This window comes from Pleurodeles waltl, chromosome 6 (genome assembly GCF_031143425.1).
Source record: "Pleurodeles waltl isolate 20211129_DDA chromosome 6, aPleWal1.hap1.20221129, whole genome shotgun sequence".
Classification (NCBI taxonomy): domain Eukaryota; kingdom Metazoa; phylum Chordata; class Amphibia; order Caudata; family Salamandridae; genus Pleurodeles; species Pleurodeles waltl.
In genome coordinates, this window is record NC_090445.1 from 1442878134 (window position 1) to 1442896723 (window position 18590).

The following is an 18590-nucleotide window of genomic DNA, read 5'->3' on the forward strand; positions in this document are numbered from 1 at the left end:
TTCTTTCCCTTAGTCAATAAGCCAATCACTTGCTTTGGTATCAGCTCACTGAGTGATGACTGTAATGGGAAGAGGGACGACGAGGTAATGGCAGGTTGCTTACCTGTAAGCTTCATTACTCTGAGTTTGACTCTTCCTGTTACAGGTAAAATTTCCCGTCCCTGGGGAGTTATGTGATTTATGGGTTGGTATGACAGGATGTGATGTTAGTAAGCTTTCCTTTTCATGTCATATGACAGGAAGTGACATGGAGGCCATGATGGAGGAATAGGAAACAGGGAGGATTAAAACTTTGTGATTATTGTGAGGAACTATCGATCAGTGGATATGAACTGTAATGGGAAAGAGTAGAACTTGGAATAATTGAGATTGCCAGTAAATAACCGACGATTCCAGAAACTTGATCAGTGGCGCTACAAGGTAAACATGTCCAACATGCATACTAAATGAGATGGGGCAGCTGGGAATCATGGGCAGAAATAATATAAAATCTATCCTTTCGCACCCTAACATGAATGGGGAATGTTTGCCTCTGTGTTGTAGATTGCAATGAAATATTCCAGCTAAAGCAACTTGCAGAGCAAGACAATCTCATTGATGTTATCAACCTGACATCTAACTCTCGGATTTAACCTACAGCTGCTACTAGGCAGTGGAATAAGAAGCACGTGGAAAATGGAAAATGAAAACAGGAACAGACAACCACCACTTGAGAACCCTGAACCAGTAGGAGCAGGAAATACCCACTTCTGTAATATGGATGCACAGTGCTTTAAATGGGCCGGTACTCACCGGTACTGAGTACCGGCACTTTTTTTTTTTCCTCCCAAGAGTACCGGAACTTCTCCGTTACAAAGGAGAGTACCGGTACTCACTGTAACAGGCCCGCATTTAAAGGGACAAATAGTCATCATGTGAGAATGCACCACATTTCTACAATGCGGCGCATGCTCTCATGATGGCCATTTCACACTGTCACGGCAGAGCAGCGTGTGACGTCACCCGCAGGGAGCTGTGTGGCGGGAAGAAAAGAAAGCCCTTTAAAAAGCGCAATTTGCGCTGGCTTTCACTTTCTTCTTTGCCAGCACAAGCACAGCAGACGGAAAAAGCCATCATCAGACAAGGGGCAGAGGAGAGCAGCTGCAAGCAGGTTTGCTGCCAGATTGAGGACCCAGCCAGGAGGCATCAAGCAGGACAGGACTCTGTGCGATTATCGAGCGACATCGAGTTTCAGCAACTGGACCCTCGTGCCATCCAGAAACAGATTGCTGCAATGAAAATTCTTGAGGTCTTTTAATGTTTGTCAGTAGCCCGGCCCAAGCCCCGCCTCTAGCCCCACCTCCTTGCCACGCCCCCAACCAAAGCTCAATATGATGAGTACCTGCACTTTTTTTTTTTCCATTTAAAGCACTGTGGATGCACAATATCAAAACTAGAGGGCAGAGTCAAGCATCGAGAAGAATACAGACACTGGCTAAGACTGAGGGCCACAAAGACCGATCCCCGCAGGTGCTCCATACTGAGTTCACACTCTGTTGCTTACTTGTAAACCTTATACAGCTCCAAAATGGTGTTGACAATAACCATTTCCTTATTATACAAACTCAAAAATATTCCACAGCACTTTTGCCTGTTTTTCTTGATGCATTTTGATAAAGTGTGTGCTGCGATGTTGGGAGGGGACTGAGTCCCTTTTTCTTAGACTGATAAATACCCAAAAATAAATGGCATTCAATGGTTGCCCAGTTTGCAGCTTTTTCTGGCCGCTTTTGAGACACTAAAGCCTACAAACTATCCAGCTGACTTCTCAGTGCTGCTAGTCATAATATTGCCGAACTGAATGGAAGAAAAAGATTCCAAGGATATACTCGATTTGAACCTTCTCTTCAAGCACAACCCTTCTCCGGATTTATTATGTCTTTGTTAGTTTTTTTAGACACACGAGAACAGCCTCCCCTCCCCCCCCCCCACCCGCGCCAATTTGACGTACTTCAATTTCGACCAATTAACATCTACCTATGTCTGCCAACATGGGTCCAGAATGCCCTTTTACCTTAATAAACGAATTCACTTCAACATGATTTTCAGTTGCAGCTGTAATGGAATTCAGGTGAAAAAATGAGAAGTTTACTCTTTTTTTATTTAGTTTGGGCGTCGCCCAATAATACGTGTGATTTTTTTTTCGAAAATATTTTTTAATTTAAAAAACCAATGTATGCCCTGACAATGTGAAACTTCAAGTTGTGTTAAATATGTTTATAGGACTATTTTGGACAAGCGGTCCTCCAGCTTATCTCAGTATGTTTTTACTTTTCTTCAGAAGTGGGTTCGGCATAGAGGGTACCCTTTTAAAGTTAATTATTCTGAGGTAATCATAGAATTTTATTCAGAATTTGGAAGTGGGGACGAACGTTCTCATAGTTTACATTATCCATGTTTTTTTCATGTCTATGATCCCCCCGAAATGCTTTTTGTGAAGTTAAATATGATGTTTTTTTTTAAGTTATGCCTGGTTTATTGGCATTATGGGCCAGCAAGCCGAGGTAAAAGAGGGTCAAAGTTACAGCCTTTACAATGATAAATTGCATTCAGCATTGAATTCTAAGATTGCCTCAGACACTCAGAATACGTTCAATACAGCCACAAGCTACTATTGTTTATTTACATGCTCAGCTGCTTGGAAATTAAATGGACAGAAACAGCGAGTGTGTTTCTTTGCACGTGCTGAGTGAGATTAGATGGATATGTGCCAATAGCCCTACTGCCCTATTGTTGTTGGACATGGGCAAGGTTTAATTGCTCTTCCCTAAGTTATGCACCCTCGCCTTTGGCTTAGGCTCATAACTATGAATTGGGTATCTAAAAGCAGTTAATATCCTCTGGAGATTGTGGTACCCGGGGAAGCAATCAATGACCCTTAAATGTTGGGAGTTAGGCGAGTGGCAGGGCAAACTTTAAGAAGAGAAGCTCTAGTAGGTCTAAGTTACAGGTGTCACACAAGTGAAAACACAAATATATTCACACTGTGCCCCTTCCCTTAAAAAGCTTTTCCTTCTTTATAGAGCAGTAAAATGGTCAATTATTCAAATACATCAGTTCCGTTATCAGTCTAATTAGTATGAAATACACAATTATATACATTTGAACAAATTTGATATTGGATTTTAAGAAGAGGACAAGAAAAACGAAAGAGAAAAAGATCCTCGTTGAAACAAGTTGAAAGATCTATACATAAAATAGCAGGTAAGAAAATTCTAATTTATAACCTAGCTTTGACACAGCTGAAGACATCTCTGACTTAATCGCTTAAGCCTCTTGTTCCCCTTTAATTTTAAGACAGCTGACTGGCTTTCAGAAGTCTGAAACACAAGTATCCACCAGTCTATTGAAGATGGGGCTAGGTTGTGTATCCATACTAGCGCAATGCATAATTGTGCAGCAATAATGTCAATAGATATTATTGCAGCCATATAGATTTTCCCATCTGATTATATCCCCAGCATTATATTCGGTATTATTAGCTCCAGGTCATAATGCAGATGCTCCTTAAAAAACGGGTAACATCAGACCAGCCTCCATACAGATTTGGGCAAATAACAAACATCTGCACTATATTAGCTGCTGGTACCCCATGTCTTGGGACCAATTTTCATTGTTCGATTTATAAATATACCACTTTGCAAGTTTTTCCGGTGTATAAAACAGAATACACACAGTTTCATGCTGCTGAGGCTTTCTATTAACAGACATGACCAGAGAGCTTGTTAGATTAAGGATTTCTTCTGTAACATCTGACTGGATTACCTGTCCAGTTTTAAGTCTCCTTTCATACATTGAGAGGAGCTAGAAGCTAGCACTTAATTGTGTCATGAGCAGCAGTAAGAGAGGGTGTGTGCTGCTGGAGAGACTATCCTAAAGGCGTGATGACATCACACGCCTTTGTGCCATCCAATCTTCTAGGGGCTATGTTGGGACTAGTCAATAAAAGAAATTGCATGTTGTCCCGGCTCATTGCCTTGTGGTGAAATTGAATCTAAGTTACATTTTTAATATTAATTAATTACTATATGCACACCACGTTTTAACAAAAGAGTTAATGTGTATTAGTGAAAGTATTACCTTATAAAGATTTGGAGATAAACAGTCAGTAAAGCAGATAGATAGAATTGATAAATAATACTGTATACAGCGACTGTAACCATAAAAATCCGGTTTAATAAAATAGATCATTCTGATAAATTTCGAAATTAGATAAATTTATGGAATGAAAAATTCGTTTTCTACATTGCGGAGGAAACGAAGGAGATAACATTAAAATACCCAACATGAAAAATATAGAATAGATCACATAGCTATCTTCTGTGGTCTTTAAAGTGGTGGTATGTTTAGAGCGATTGTATCTAAGATATTTTTAGTAAACAAAATATATGAATACGTAATAGACAGATCAGCCCATAAAATGTCAGGCTTAACTAACAATATGGAAAACAATTACTAATAAGTGGAAAGAATGCCAATATGATTATATATTCTAAATAAAGGGAACCTTTAGACTAATCAGAAACTACATTTATAATGTGAGGAATAAAGGGCAAAGTATTAAACCCCCAAAATAAGACATAATCTTCACATACTGATAATATTGTATGAGTTATTAATTTGTACTCTTTGGAAGTCTTCATTAATACCAAAAATGTGAAGCAGGTTTCCAAAAGGCAATAAAAAGGGTAACAATGAGAGTGGACAACCCATGCCATTCCATTATAAAGGCAAATAGGGTAAAACAAATCGTTCCATTATAATTGAAGCAGTTAGAGTAATATATTGACATTTTACCATAATTAAAATTTTGTTTAAAAAAAATACTAAATTTATTCATGACACCAAATACAAAAATCCAAAGACACGTGATAAGAAGCTTTGTCAGTACTCAACTCTGAAAGGCCACAAGGATCTTTCAAACGAAAAATATTAGAACATGGCATTGCAATCTGGTGTTAAATGATGAATAATGAACAACTTAGAATGCAGGTTGCTCAAAATGGATTATTGACTAAGTCACATCAGCCTCACGATTAGCCAACATTTTTTAATAGATTGTGCAATCTGAATTTATTAATGAAATCAACCTATAATGTGTATGTTGAGATAAATACATTGAGTGCTTCTGCAATTTACAAAAACTGGTGGGGCAACAAAGTTATAATAGCCAGTCAGTCAATTATGACAAGTAGAATAGAAATAATTACATTGGAAGACAAAATATTGTTAGGTACATAAGTTCCGTGGTGTAAGATTACATCACTCATTAACCTCTTAAAATGCCCAGAAATATTAATGTCTCTTAGCTATCTGTCTTAAACCTGTTACATTTAGATACTGGATTATTACTGTACCACATTTAGGGCTTGATTTAGATATCAGCTGAGGGGCTACTCTGCCTCAATGGTGATGGATATCCCATCCACCGAAACCTAAATCCCATAGGAAACAATGAGATTAATGTGAGAAAAGCCCCCTTTTGTCATGGTTAGCCCCCACCTTTTGCCTGGTATTTGTTGTGGTCTCAAAGTTGTTAGTGCCCAGGGCCCCTGCTAACCAGGCTCCCTGGGCTAGATCTCTTTCACAAAACAGTTGTGATGCATTGGCACAATTGGCAACACCTTTAGCTGCCACTGTAATTCCCTAGTAAATGGTACTTGTGTCCCCAGGGCATGGGGTACTAAGGGTAGGCCTCTGAGGGCAGCAGATTGTGCCACCCTCCAGGGCCATGCATCCAGATGCACCCAACATTGCCATTGCATGCTGAGTGTTGTGCTGCAATCCTCAAATGCAAACTTGACATGGCACACAGTCTGTGTGCCCTGTCCACTATACACTGCATGCAATATAGGTAAGTCACCTCTCTGAAAGGCCTCCTAGCCATAAGGCAGGGTGCACTATACTGTATGTGAGGGCATAGTTGCATGAGTAATATGCCCCTACCGTGTCCTTGCCAAACCTAGGATAGAGTAAGTGAACAGAGCAGCCATTTTACATGTGTGTGCTGGATACTGATCAGTACGAGTTTCACAGCTACATGATAGCCACTCTGAACCCTGGGTTGTTTGGTATCAAACAACTCAGAATGATAAATCCAAACTGGTACCAGTATTGAATACATTGCAAAATGTACCTAGGGACCACCTTAGAGGTCACCCCCGCAAAGCTAACTAACACTGGCATGGTTGCTGGCCAGTCACAACCAGCCTTCCACCACCAAACAAGATTCTGGAACCCTGGGGTGAGAGCTCCTGATCTCTGGGTCCCAGAGCAAAGCCCTTGCTGAGCGAACGTGTTATACCTCCCTCCGCAGGAAAGTGCACTGCCATGCCAGTGAGCTTCAAAGGCCTTACCGCCTTTGAAACTCGACCCCTAGGCTTGCTGCAAGCAGCAGATGTTCGCACTCATTGCAAACTCACACTTTTGGTGGGAGCAACAGCGGGAAAACACACAAAGGACAGGAAGAGTGGTCAGCCCCAGCTCGCGCCACCCCTAAGGTGTTGCATGCGAGGTGACCCCCTCCATTTAACTTTTCGCCACCTTGCATGGAAGGAAAGTAGCCAATCAGATGTAGGGAAGTGACCTCTGCCCACAGGAAGTGGGCACTTACTGCGTGTAGCCACCCTAAGGTAGATGACCCATTGGTTACTATTAGGAACTCCCTTAAATGCCCACTAAATACAGTATTTAGTGGGCAGCCTTAGACCAGAGATTCAGATTCTAAGGACACAAGAAGACCAACAATAAAGAAGACCCACAGCTCAAGAACCGAAGTCCTGCTGCATCAAGAAAAAGGCCCCAAACCCTGCCTGCTGCACCCAGGACTCGACAATCGCCACTGAGGGGTTGCTCGGACATCGGATGGACTCAACAAACACCCAGAGGAAAAAATTGCTCAAGATCTCCCTTTGGAGTGAAGGCATCACTCTCCAGCAACAAAAACTAAAAGACCAGTGAAGTCTAGTTCACTGACAGGCTGCTGGCCAAGGAACTGGACTTCACAGCCAGACCAAATTTCACATGATAGACTGTGAGGACAAAACCTGACAGTGTGCTAAGTTTGGTGACACTGTCACCTCCAGTGGCCAAACCGCGCATTAGCCCCAGGTATTCGTCATTCCACGTGAATACCCCAGAAGGACAGGAGGAGGCCCCAGTCAAAGGAGTTCAGAAAACACTGGGACCTCCCAGCAGAGTGCCCATGTTGACCTGCAAGCGACCCTCAAAGTGGCCTGCCTCCTGCTTCCAAGGGCCCATTTGTGCACAGCTTCTGGCTCATCGATTCGCTCTGCACCCAGATGCCCTCTGTACCGAAGATCCAGCTGTGCCCTTAGGGTACCCAACCCATTGTAACCTCAACACTACAAGGGGACTCACGGGACTCACCTTAAAGTCCTTCTGTGCTATGCTTTTTCAAGTGGTCCGCCGCAGTGGCCTTGCACCAACACAAAGACTTTTCTGCAGCTGCTCCTGCCGAAACTGGGAGTCGCCCGAACTTCTCCAGCTGGTCCTCAGGGGCCACCGATGACCTCGACCTACAACCAAGAGGAGACTTCGGTAAACGCGCTGTCTGATTTTATATGCATTTTGAAATTATTTCTCTATTGATTCCTTTGATGCGTAATTACGCACAGAACTGAGACATGTTCTAATCTTTGAAACTTCATAACTTAAAAGGTACTTACCGATTTCGATGATCTTGGTCTTAAAAATTGTATAAAAATCTGAAGTATTTTTGTAAATTGGTCTCGAGTTATTCTTTTGGGTGTGTGGTCTCATTTATTGATACTATGAATACAACAAATACTTTTCACTTCTCCGTGATTAGCCTAACTGCTTGACCAAGCTACCATAAAAGTTAGAGCATAAGGTAGTCTAGTTTTAACTTCTGTAAACCAACATGTGGTTGCCCTTACCCTCTGCACATTGTACAACATTTTGCACACTACATAGAGGACGAGCCTCCTACAATTTAAATTTCGGCGGATGGGATATCCGTCACCGTCGGTGGAGTAACCCCTCTACTGAAATCAAAGTCATATCCTTAGTCATAATTTAGAAAAAACAATAAGAATTTATGTATTTGCATACTAAATGAAGCACAATTCAGACAATTGGCTAAAAACAGAACAAAACAGTACTGGCTAGAAAAATAACCAAAAATCACACATGGGGCTTAACCATTGACAACAAAATTGAAACTTGTTACTGTAGCGCCACCAACTCACTTCCCATTGATTCATAACATATGCATAGAACAAGAAAACCAAAGACGTACTGCCCATTTGACATATAAACATTTGTAATCCAGTTGGAAGATTACGATCAAGATAAATAGCAACATCTTTCGGAGGAGAAAAATATTTAGTGACCTCTTTCAATGAGATTTCATACCTCCAGAATCATAAAGGCCATGTTTGTAGTTTATAGGTTGCGGTCTATGTTTTTGCATCAAATGTTTTTTTTTGCAAATAATATAAACTGATTGGCAAACTCTTGGTCTATGGAAATTCTCAATCCAAAGGCTTTTAAGTAAGGAGACTCATGTGGAGCTTTACAAAGTATAGTCACATGCTCATATTGAACCACTCTGAATGTAAGTTGTTGAGGTTTATGGAATGTATACAATGAACTTTATTAACTTCCAACAAATGAAAGCACTTTACATTTACAAAACCTGGGACAAATTTCTCAGTACAGGCTCCACGATTTGAACCATCAACACCTTCCTCTAATCCAAGCCTATGAGATTATAACAGCCGTCTGCTCTCAAAATGGACTAATGGTTTTCATAGGAGGTTTCTTGTCAGTTAATAGTTAAATACGATATGAACACTTAGGCCTTCATTATGACATTGACGGTAACATATCGCCACGCCTGCGATGGCAGATGGACTACTGCCAAGCCGGTGGTGCAGACCGACATGTTACGACCACAGCAGTCAACCCAGGGAAACCAAGCCAGTTTGCTGACAGTAACGCCAGTGCTACCAGACCACCGCTAATGGCGGTCGCCATCCCCAGGATAGCAGTAGCCACTGCACCGCCCACCCTAATATGACACTGCGGACCGCCGCGACTTCCAGGAGGGACGCCCGCCACCCAAAGCCTGACGGAAACAGCAAGTAGAAAATGACACACACCCCCAGGTTCGTAGACGACTCTGCGGAAGCCATGGAACGCCACCTTGAAATCTTCCCAGCGCACTTCCTCGCCTTTCTCCTCTATGACCGCCGATGCCATCAGTAGGTACACCTGCAGAGCAAACAAGGGGGGAAGGGGAGAGTGACACACCCACACACACCATACACACCATGCACGAACTCCAGCGCACACACACATGCACACATGCAACACAACACCCATACTAAGACACACAAAGAACACAGCCACGCCAAACACAAATGTCACATACACACACACTGGATCACAACTACACAACCACACCAATAGCACCAACAAGCAGAGATACACAAACCAATGCAAAGGCACAACACTACATACAGTGCCCAAATACAAGAAAGAACAGTGAATCTGAATGAAAAAATGCCTAGAAATTCACATTTAACAGGCACATGATAGATAGATGGAAACTCATCAGGGAACAAAAATACCCAACAACTGTATGAAAAGTAAAACAACAGGAATCCTGTATTGTAAACATATACATATAAATGGCAAATGCAGGTGAACGAGGTCATAAAGCATCAAGGCCCATAGGCCAGTCCAAAGTCCAGTGGGCACAACTGTGTCTGTCAAAGGCCCCAACTTGTCTCCTGACAGTCTAATGCCCTCCACAAGGTAGGGGCATCAAAGGGGCAGGTACGCACCTCAAGGGTCTCGAGGTGGGGGGTAGGTTTTGGGAGGGGGGCCTTGGCTTTGGCTTGGGAGGGGTGGGGTGGGGGTTTCACCCTTGCTCTTGACGGAGGGGCAGGGGCCTTGGAGCCATGATTTGGGGCAGCCTTCTTCTTGGGGACAAGGGACAGCTTCTTCACGGGTGGAGGGGCACCAAAGGTAGAAGGGGGGTCACCGGAGGACTTGGAGGTGGCAGGACTTGGCTTGGAGAGGGAACCATGAGGGCCAGGGGCAATACGGGGTGGGACAGGGTCAGGGAACAGGTCAGGGCCGGCAAGGAAAAGCTTCTTAGGAACAAGAAGGATGGATTGGGAAAGGGGTTTGGGAGTGGAGGGAGAGGGAGTGATCCTAGGACGTGTAGGTGTGCTGGAGATGTATGCAGAGTATGTATGTGTTAGGTGGAGGAATGTTGAGTGTCTGAATGTAGGCATTTACGTGTCCTTGGAAGAGGGACAAAGAGAGAATGGGAGTGGACAGACAGGTCGTGTGAATGAATGTTGGGGTGGTGTCTGCATGTACTGTTTGTGTGCTGCATGTGTGAGTGATGGTGGTTGTGGTGAGTGTAGATGTGGTGCATGGGGTGCATGTATGAGTGTCTGCTGTTATGGTGACTGAAGGCAAAGTGGTGACAGAGACTAGGAGTGAGGATGCAGAGCTGGCAGGTGTGAGTGGTGTTGTGACAGCAAGGGAGGAGGTCCTGGGGGAGACAGGGGAGGTAGTGGCTGATGTCGTGTCTGCTTTTGTGTGTTGATTGTGTGCATGCTTTTGATGTGATTTGTGGTGCCTGTGTTTGTCTTTGCGTACCTTGTCTTTTGATTTGGGTGAGTGCCTGTCTCTATGTGTGGCATGGCTAGGAGAGGGTAGAGGGCTTTGGGATGGGGCAGAGGTAGCAGGAGGGAGGACAGAAGTAATAGGGACACTGGCTGCCGTCACTGAAGAGGCCAGAGCCTGAAATGATCTCTGTAGGCCAGTCAAGGCACTGTGAATGCCCTCCAGGTAAGCATTAGTCTGCTGCATCTGGGATGCCAGGCTCTGGATGGCATTCACAATGGTTGACTGCCCTACAGAGATGGACCTCAGGAGGTCAATAGCCTCAGCATTTCGGGCAGCAGGGCTGACTGGGGCAGAGGTGCCTGCAGCGAAGGAGAAGCCCACCTTCCGCAGTGAGCGGGCACGGGCATCTGGGTGGGGAGCTACTGGAAGGGCAGTGTTGGTAAGGGGGGTCGCGGATGAGGATGGGGTTTGGATAGTCCCAGAAGGTGCTGCCACCACCAGGGAGCTTCCATCAGAGGAGGAATCTGTATCAGTGGTATCAGCTCCAGTCTCCCCTGTGGTGCTCCCCTCACCCTCCGTCCCACTGGTCCCTTCAGCTTTGGTGGTCTCTGCCTCCTGGGTCCCGTGGGCTCCAGCCTCCCCACTCGCCAGTGCCCCTACTCCTTCACCTACTGATGCTAATGCACACAAAGGATTGTTCAAAAAGGAGGGGAGGGGGTAAAACAGATGGGAGCATAGGGTTAATACCAATCTCCATTGCACGTATATACATTACAACAACATGTACATTCCTGAATACACTCCCTACAATGGAGATCTCCTTACACCCTCTGTGCATACACTCTGATGTGCATGCACAATCATGATACTACTACAATTACACTCAGGTACTACTTTACATTTTTAGGGCTCTTGTATACAATCCCATTACTGTAAAAAAACCTGTTAATGAGTGACATTTGTGCATTGTCATACTTACCTGTGTCACCCATTATGGACATGTATAGATAGGTATGGATACCAACTGAAGATACTATGGGGGTCATTCCAACCCTGGCGGTCAATGACCGCCGAGTTGGAGGACCGCGGGAGCACCGCCGACAGGCCGGCGGTGCTCCCAAGGGCATTCCGACCGCAGCAGTAAAACCGCGGTCGGACCGGCAACACTGGCGGTCTCCCGCCAGTGTACCGCCGCCCTTTGGAATCCTCCAAGGCGGCGCAGCTAGCTGCGCCGCCGAGGGGATTCCGACCCCCCCTACCGCCATCCAGTTCCCAGCGGTCCACCCGCCGGGAACCGGATGGCGGTAGGGGGGGTCGCGGGGCCCCTGCAGTGCCCATGCCACTGGCATGGGCACTGCAGGGGCCCCCGTAAGAGGGCCCCTACAAGTATTTCACTGTCTGCTTGGCAGACAGTGAAATACGCGACGGGTGCAACAGCACCCGTCGCACCTTCCCACTCCGCCGGCTCGATTACGAGCCGGCATCCTCGTGGGAAGGGAGTTTTTCCCTGGGCTGGCGGGCGGTCTTTTGGCGACCGCCCGCCAGCCCAGGGAAAAACTTAGAATACCCTCCGCGGTCTTTCGACCGCGGAGCGGTATTTCGGAGGGGGGAACTCTGGCGGGCGGCCTCCGCCGCCCGTCAGGGTCAGAATGACCCCCTATATGTCCATGTGAAGTCCAAAAATTTGGCACTGTAAAAATGCCATGAACACCTGTTGCTCAGATGCTCACCTATCACAGCTACCTCTGTTCACAGCAACACTTTATCCTACCTACATTAACTGTCATACCTACAGTTTACATCCTTGATCCCATGGCTTACACACAAATCCAGTCCATTGCAAACTGTACAGGACAAGTACTATTTCACTCTCCCCCTTTTGGCTACTGTGTTGCCCTCAAGCACCCATCCAACTCCGGGTAGGCTACTGCCAGTATGCGGGCCATCAGGGGGATCGGGGTCCGACAGGCACCCCTTCCTCGTTGGGAGGCTGTCCCCAACTGGGCTTCTGCGGTCTTCTGGGCCCAGCGTATTAGGTCCGCCCACCAATTCCTGCCGGGTATGGACCCCCCGGGTCAGCACTTCTTTGGCGATGGCTTTCCACAAACCCTTCTTCTGATGGGCGCTGACCTGCATGAGAGACACAGAAGGAAAGGCATATTAATGTACGCACAACAACCTACGACATTCATAGGCCCACCAACAGTACACAAATCAGCATCGTACACCACTTCACACTTCCACAAAATTCCTAGCAGTCATTTTTGTAGGTACACCCTCCACTGTAACATCCTGCATACACTTACTATTATACACTTACATACCCATTTAGCAACATACATAACCATTATGCGACCTACCGGCTGTTCTAGAGCCCCATACAGCTTTGTGTACAGGGGTAGGACCCTATCCACAAGTTTCTCCAGTCCTTCTGAGGTGAAAGCGGATGCCCTATCCCCTGTAACACGCGCCATTGTGGCTCCCAGGAACACGACACAACAGCACACTCAGTGGAGGTCTTAATGGCTGGAGAGTCAGGAGTCAAGTGAGACACGTCACGGCCGCAGTGGTCTGCACCATCACTGCCGACGGTAGTTGTCATTGGTCCCTGTATACCATAGACATCAATGTTAACAGGAGTTGCACGGTGGTTCCGACGACCTACCGCCATGACAGCATTGTCGTTGTTCTGGGTGTTTCCCCAATGAGGCTCATGGGAGGACAAGAAGGATGGTCGAAAGGACATTTGGTCTCTTGAAGGCAAGGTCCAGATGTCTGCACATCTCTGGTTGTTACCTGCAGTACTCACCACAGAATGTGTGCCAGATTGTGGTGGCCTGCTGCATGATCCACAATCTGGCACTAAGGAGGAATATCCCATTGCTGGAGGAGGTAGGAGTAGGGGATAATCCAGTGGCAGAGGAGGGGGGGAACATGAGTGACGAAGATGGGGATGAGAAAGATATAGGCACAAGAACAGATCTCATCCAGCAGTACTTCAGCTAAGCTTCTGGTAGGTACTTCTCTACATTTGACATGCCACATGTTGGGGTACAGATTGGGTGTACTTTATTATCTATCCCCGATATCAGTAGGTGTTGACCCCATTTGGGTTTCAGATGAGTATGTATACAGGAGTGGTCTGACAAGTAGGTCTTCAGTGCCACTGTGATATTGGCTAGTCCATCTGTCTGGGTTACATATAGTTCTGTAATCCTATCTACTTCTTCACACATTTGTGACTTCTCCATTCTGGAATCACATTTTCATTGGCATAGTTTGCAGGTTCTTGTGACTTAAAGTACTGCCAGTACTTGGCATCTAAGGGTGTGAGCTGTGTGGTACTATTACAATGAGTGTCTATTACTCAGGTCATTGTGTTAGATGCAACAATTAACTTGTTTCATTGTACCTGAACAGGGTTGTGGTGATGTGTGCATTGGGCTGTCTATCAGTGTGTAGACCTACAGTGTGAATCGTTTAACCATCATGATGTCCAGGTACATACTGTTGGCAAAAGTGAACATAATTTGTGTTGAACATTCTGTGCTATCAATTGCAGATGTACTATGAATTATGTTTCACCACTCTTCCCAGTCTGCTACCTGAGGACCCAGGGTTGTGTGGACACTGATTTTGCTGCAGGAAACCGGATGACAGCATGATACACACATATGTTTTAGGACTCAGCTTCTGTGACATGTCACATATTTGTTGCACTTTTACATTAAGTAAACGCATAACACCAAAACTTGTGTCTAAGTGCATTTATTGTGTATTCCAAAGGGTGGATAAGGTGCAAAGCACTGGTACCATGGTGATCAATTCCATCAGTCTGTAAGGTCCAGCAGTTGGCAGCACAGGTCCAGTATCCATGTGGCATATGGAAGTGGGGCTATGGCAGTAGGACGTCAACAAGGCGTCTCAGTGGCACACAAGGAAGACAGCTTTTGAGAGGCTCATTTCCTGGCAGTGGAATGTAGGAAGTTGGCTCTGTATATACTATCTCAAAGTGAGAGTGTGCACAGAGTCCAAGTGTTCCCCTTAGAGGTTGATAATGGCAACATTAGATAATACTAATGCTCTATTTTGTGGTAGTGTGGTCGAGCATTAGGCTTATCAGAGGGTAGTGTTAAGCATTTGTTGTACACACACAGGCAATAAATGAGGAACACACACTCAAAGACAACTCCAGGCCAATAGATTTTATATAGAAAAGTATCTTTTCTTAATTTATTTTAGAGCCACAAGATTCAAGATTTGAAGTAAATACATAAAATGCAAAGTACTCCACACAGGTAAGTAGGGAACTTTGAATTAAAGCAGTAGTACACACAGTATAGGTTAAAATGGCAATAAGCTATTTTAAAAGTGGATACTGCAAAAACCAACAGTTCTTGGGGAGGTAAGTTTGGTTAGGTTTTGCAGGTAAGTAAAGCACTTACACAGCCAGTCTCCCAGGCATAGGCGGCCTACCGTTGGGGGTTCAAGGCAACCCCAAAGTCACCACGCCAGCAACACAGAGCCGGTCAGGTGCAGAGGTCAAAGGAGGGCCCAAAACACATAGGCGCCTATGGAGAACAGGGGTGCTCCGGTTCCAGTCTGCTGGCAGGTAAGTACATGCGTCCTTGGGGAGCAGACCAGGGGGGTTTTGTAGAGCACTGGGGGGACACAACCAGGCACACAAAACACACCCTCAGCGGCACAGAGGCGGCCGGGTGCAGTGTGCAAAGTAGGCGTCGGTTTTGCTATAGGAAGCAGTGGAGGGACCCGGGGGTCACTTAGGCAATGCAGGCAGGCCACAGGGGGGCTTCTCGGGCCAGCCACTGACTGGGCTAGGAAGAGGGTCTCCTACTGGTCGCTCCTGCACTGGAGGTTGGTTCCCCTCGGTCCTGGGGGCTGCGGGTGCAGCGCTTGGTCCAGGCGTTGGGTTCCTTGTTACCAGGCAGTTGCGGTCAGGGGGAGCCTCTCGATCCTTTCTGCAGGCGTCACTGTAGGTGTCCAGGGGGGTCGACTCAGGTTACTCATGTTGTCACAGTCTCCTGGGAGTCCTCTCTGCAGTGCTTGTTCTCAGGAGCTCGAGCCGGGGGCGTCGGGAGCAGAATGAGAAGTCTCACGCTTCCGGCTGGAAGGGAGAGTTCTTTCAAAGTTGTTTTAAAGTTGCAAAAATATTGCTGGTTGTGAACAGTGCCGCTGTTCTCTGGAGTTTCTTGGTCCTTCTGGTTCAGGGCAGTCCTCTGGGTCTCAGAGGTCGCTGGTCCCTGTCGGATGCATCACTGTGCAGGTTCTTTGAGTCTGGAGAAAGGCCGGTAGGGCTGGGGCCAAGTCAGTTGTCGTCTCAGTTGTCTCTGTGGGGCTTTCAGGTTAGCAGTCCTTCTTTGTGTAGGTTGCAGGAATCTGATTACCTGGGTTCAGGGTTGCCCCTAAATACTAAATGTAGGGGTGTGTTTAGGTCTCGGGAGCAGTAGCCAATGGCTACTGTCCTTGAGGGTGGCTACACCCTCCTTGTGCCTCCACCCTGAAGGGAGGGGGGCACATCCCTATTCCTATTGGGGGAATCCTCCAAAACTAAGATGGAGGATTTCTAAAGGCAGGGGTCACCTCAGTTCAGGACACCTTAGGGGCTGTCCTGACTGGTGGGTGACTCCTCCTTGTTATTCTCATTATCCCCTCTGGACTTGCAGCCAAAAGTGGGGGCTGTGTCAAGGGGGCGGGCATCTCCACTAGCTGGAGTGCCCCTAGGGCATTGTAACACGAAGCTTGAGCCTTTGAGGCTGACTGCTAGGTGTTACAGTTCCTGCAGGGCAGAGATGTTAAGCACCTCCACCCAATGTAGGCATTGTTTCTGGCCTCAGAGAGCACAAAGGCTCTCACCCCAGGGGGTCAGAAACTCGTCTCAGTGGCAGGCTGGCTCAGACCAGTCAGTCCTGCACTGAAGGATTGGGTAAAATACAGGGGGCATCTCTAAGATGCCCTCTGTGTGCATTTTTTTATAAATCCAGCACTGGCATCAGTGGGGGTTTATTATTTTGAGAAGTTTGATACCAAACTTCCCAGTACTCAGTGTAGCCATTATGGAGCTGTGAAGTTTGTTTTTACAAACTCCCAGACCATATACTTAATATGGCCACACTGTACGTACAACGTCTAAGAATGCACTTAGACAAAGTAGGGGCATATTGTTCATGCAGCTACGCCCTCACCTGTGGTATAGTTCACCATGCCATTGGGCTGTAAGGCCTGCTACAGGGGTGACTTACCTATGCCACAGGCAGTATTTTGTGTGCATGGCATCCTGAGGGGAATGCCATGTCGACTTTGCCTTTTTCTCCCCAAAAACACACACAATCTGCAATGGCAGTGTGCATGTGTTAGGTGAGGGGTCCCTTAGGGTGGCCCAACACATGCCGCAACCCTTCGAGACCTTCCCTGGTCACAGGGCCCTTGGTACCACTGGTACCTTTTACAAGGGACTTATCTATGTGCCAGGGGTTTGCCAATTGTGGAAACAAGGGTACATTTTTAGTGAAAGAACACTGGTGCTGGGGCCTGGTTAGCAGGGTCCCAGCACACTTCTCAGTCAAGTCATCATCAATATCAGGCAAAAAGTGGGGGATAACTGCAACAGGGAGCCATTTTCCTACAGGTTGGGCTTGGCCTCTATCCCTGCAGGATGTCTGGGTCTGCGACCACGTTTGCGTGGGGGTTCCTCAGCAAAAGGGGTTGGCTCCGTGGTGGCTTGTGAGTCCTCAGGCATGACCATCATCCCACTAGCTGCAGCAGATGTAGAGCGCTGGTCAGTAGGTTGGCTAGTGGAAGGGACCTGGTGGTGGGTGGAGGACTCACGGAGGACTTTGACAAGCTCCTTCATCAAGCCTTTCATGGAGGCCATGGAGGCATTGAGGGCATGCCATTCCTGCAGAGCCTCCTGGTGGTACTCCCTCTGCTGTCTCAGGTTTTCCCCCAACAGGTCTAATAACTGGCCCATCTTGTCCTGGGATTGGTTGTATGCTCCCATTGCTTGTGCTATATCCTCTTGGGCAGGTGGCTCTCTGGGTTGCCCTGCCCTGTGACCCCTAAGTGCACTCCCACTGGCCCTAGCTCCCTGTACCTGTGACTCTGGCACGGTGTGCCACCTCCCACTTACACCAGGACCTTCATCGTCTTGTGTGGTGGGTACTGACTCAGGTACCCGTACAGGTAGGCACACTCTGGTTTGACGTGGCCTTGAGAGACTGGTGTGGGGGCATTAGACGACAGGTGCTGTGGTGGCAAAGGTTGTGGGGGGCTCCATGGTGTCCTGAGTGAGGCTGGTGGAGGTGGACTGCCCAGAGAGCCCTGATGGGCCAGGTCGGTTTTCCAGTTACAGACATCCTGTGTCGCTGTAATCACGGGGGTCATCATAAGGTCGGGGACAGGCTGTAAGTGGCACTGGTTGGCTGACAACATTCCCAATGGCACCTGTGGATAACAAGGATTGTTAATACACATCTGCCTGATGTACTTTACAGGGACTGCAAGGTAAGTGCTATGTGTCATCCTTCAGGACTAATGTGTAGTTGTGGGAGGGGAATGTGCATTGTTAGGTGGCTACAGGGTGATGCATTGTGGGAGTCATAGTGTTTCATGCTGTATATGCATCAGGTGCATTTGGGAGTGTGGACTTTGGGATTGGTGTTAGTGGGGTAGGGTGGGTATGCAGGGGATGGGGATGTATACATTACAGGTTTACTTCATACAAGGCTATAGGTGACTTATCAGTTTCCAATCCTCCTGTGGATTCCACTGAGACCCTCAGGGTGCAGGATCGCCAAGACCTTCTCCTCCCATGATATGAGCTCCAGAGGAGGTGGTGGGAGGCCACCGCTAGTCTTCATGAGGGCGATTTGGTGTCTGCATACCATGGAGCGGACCTTCCG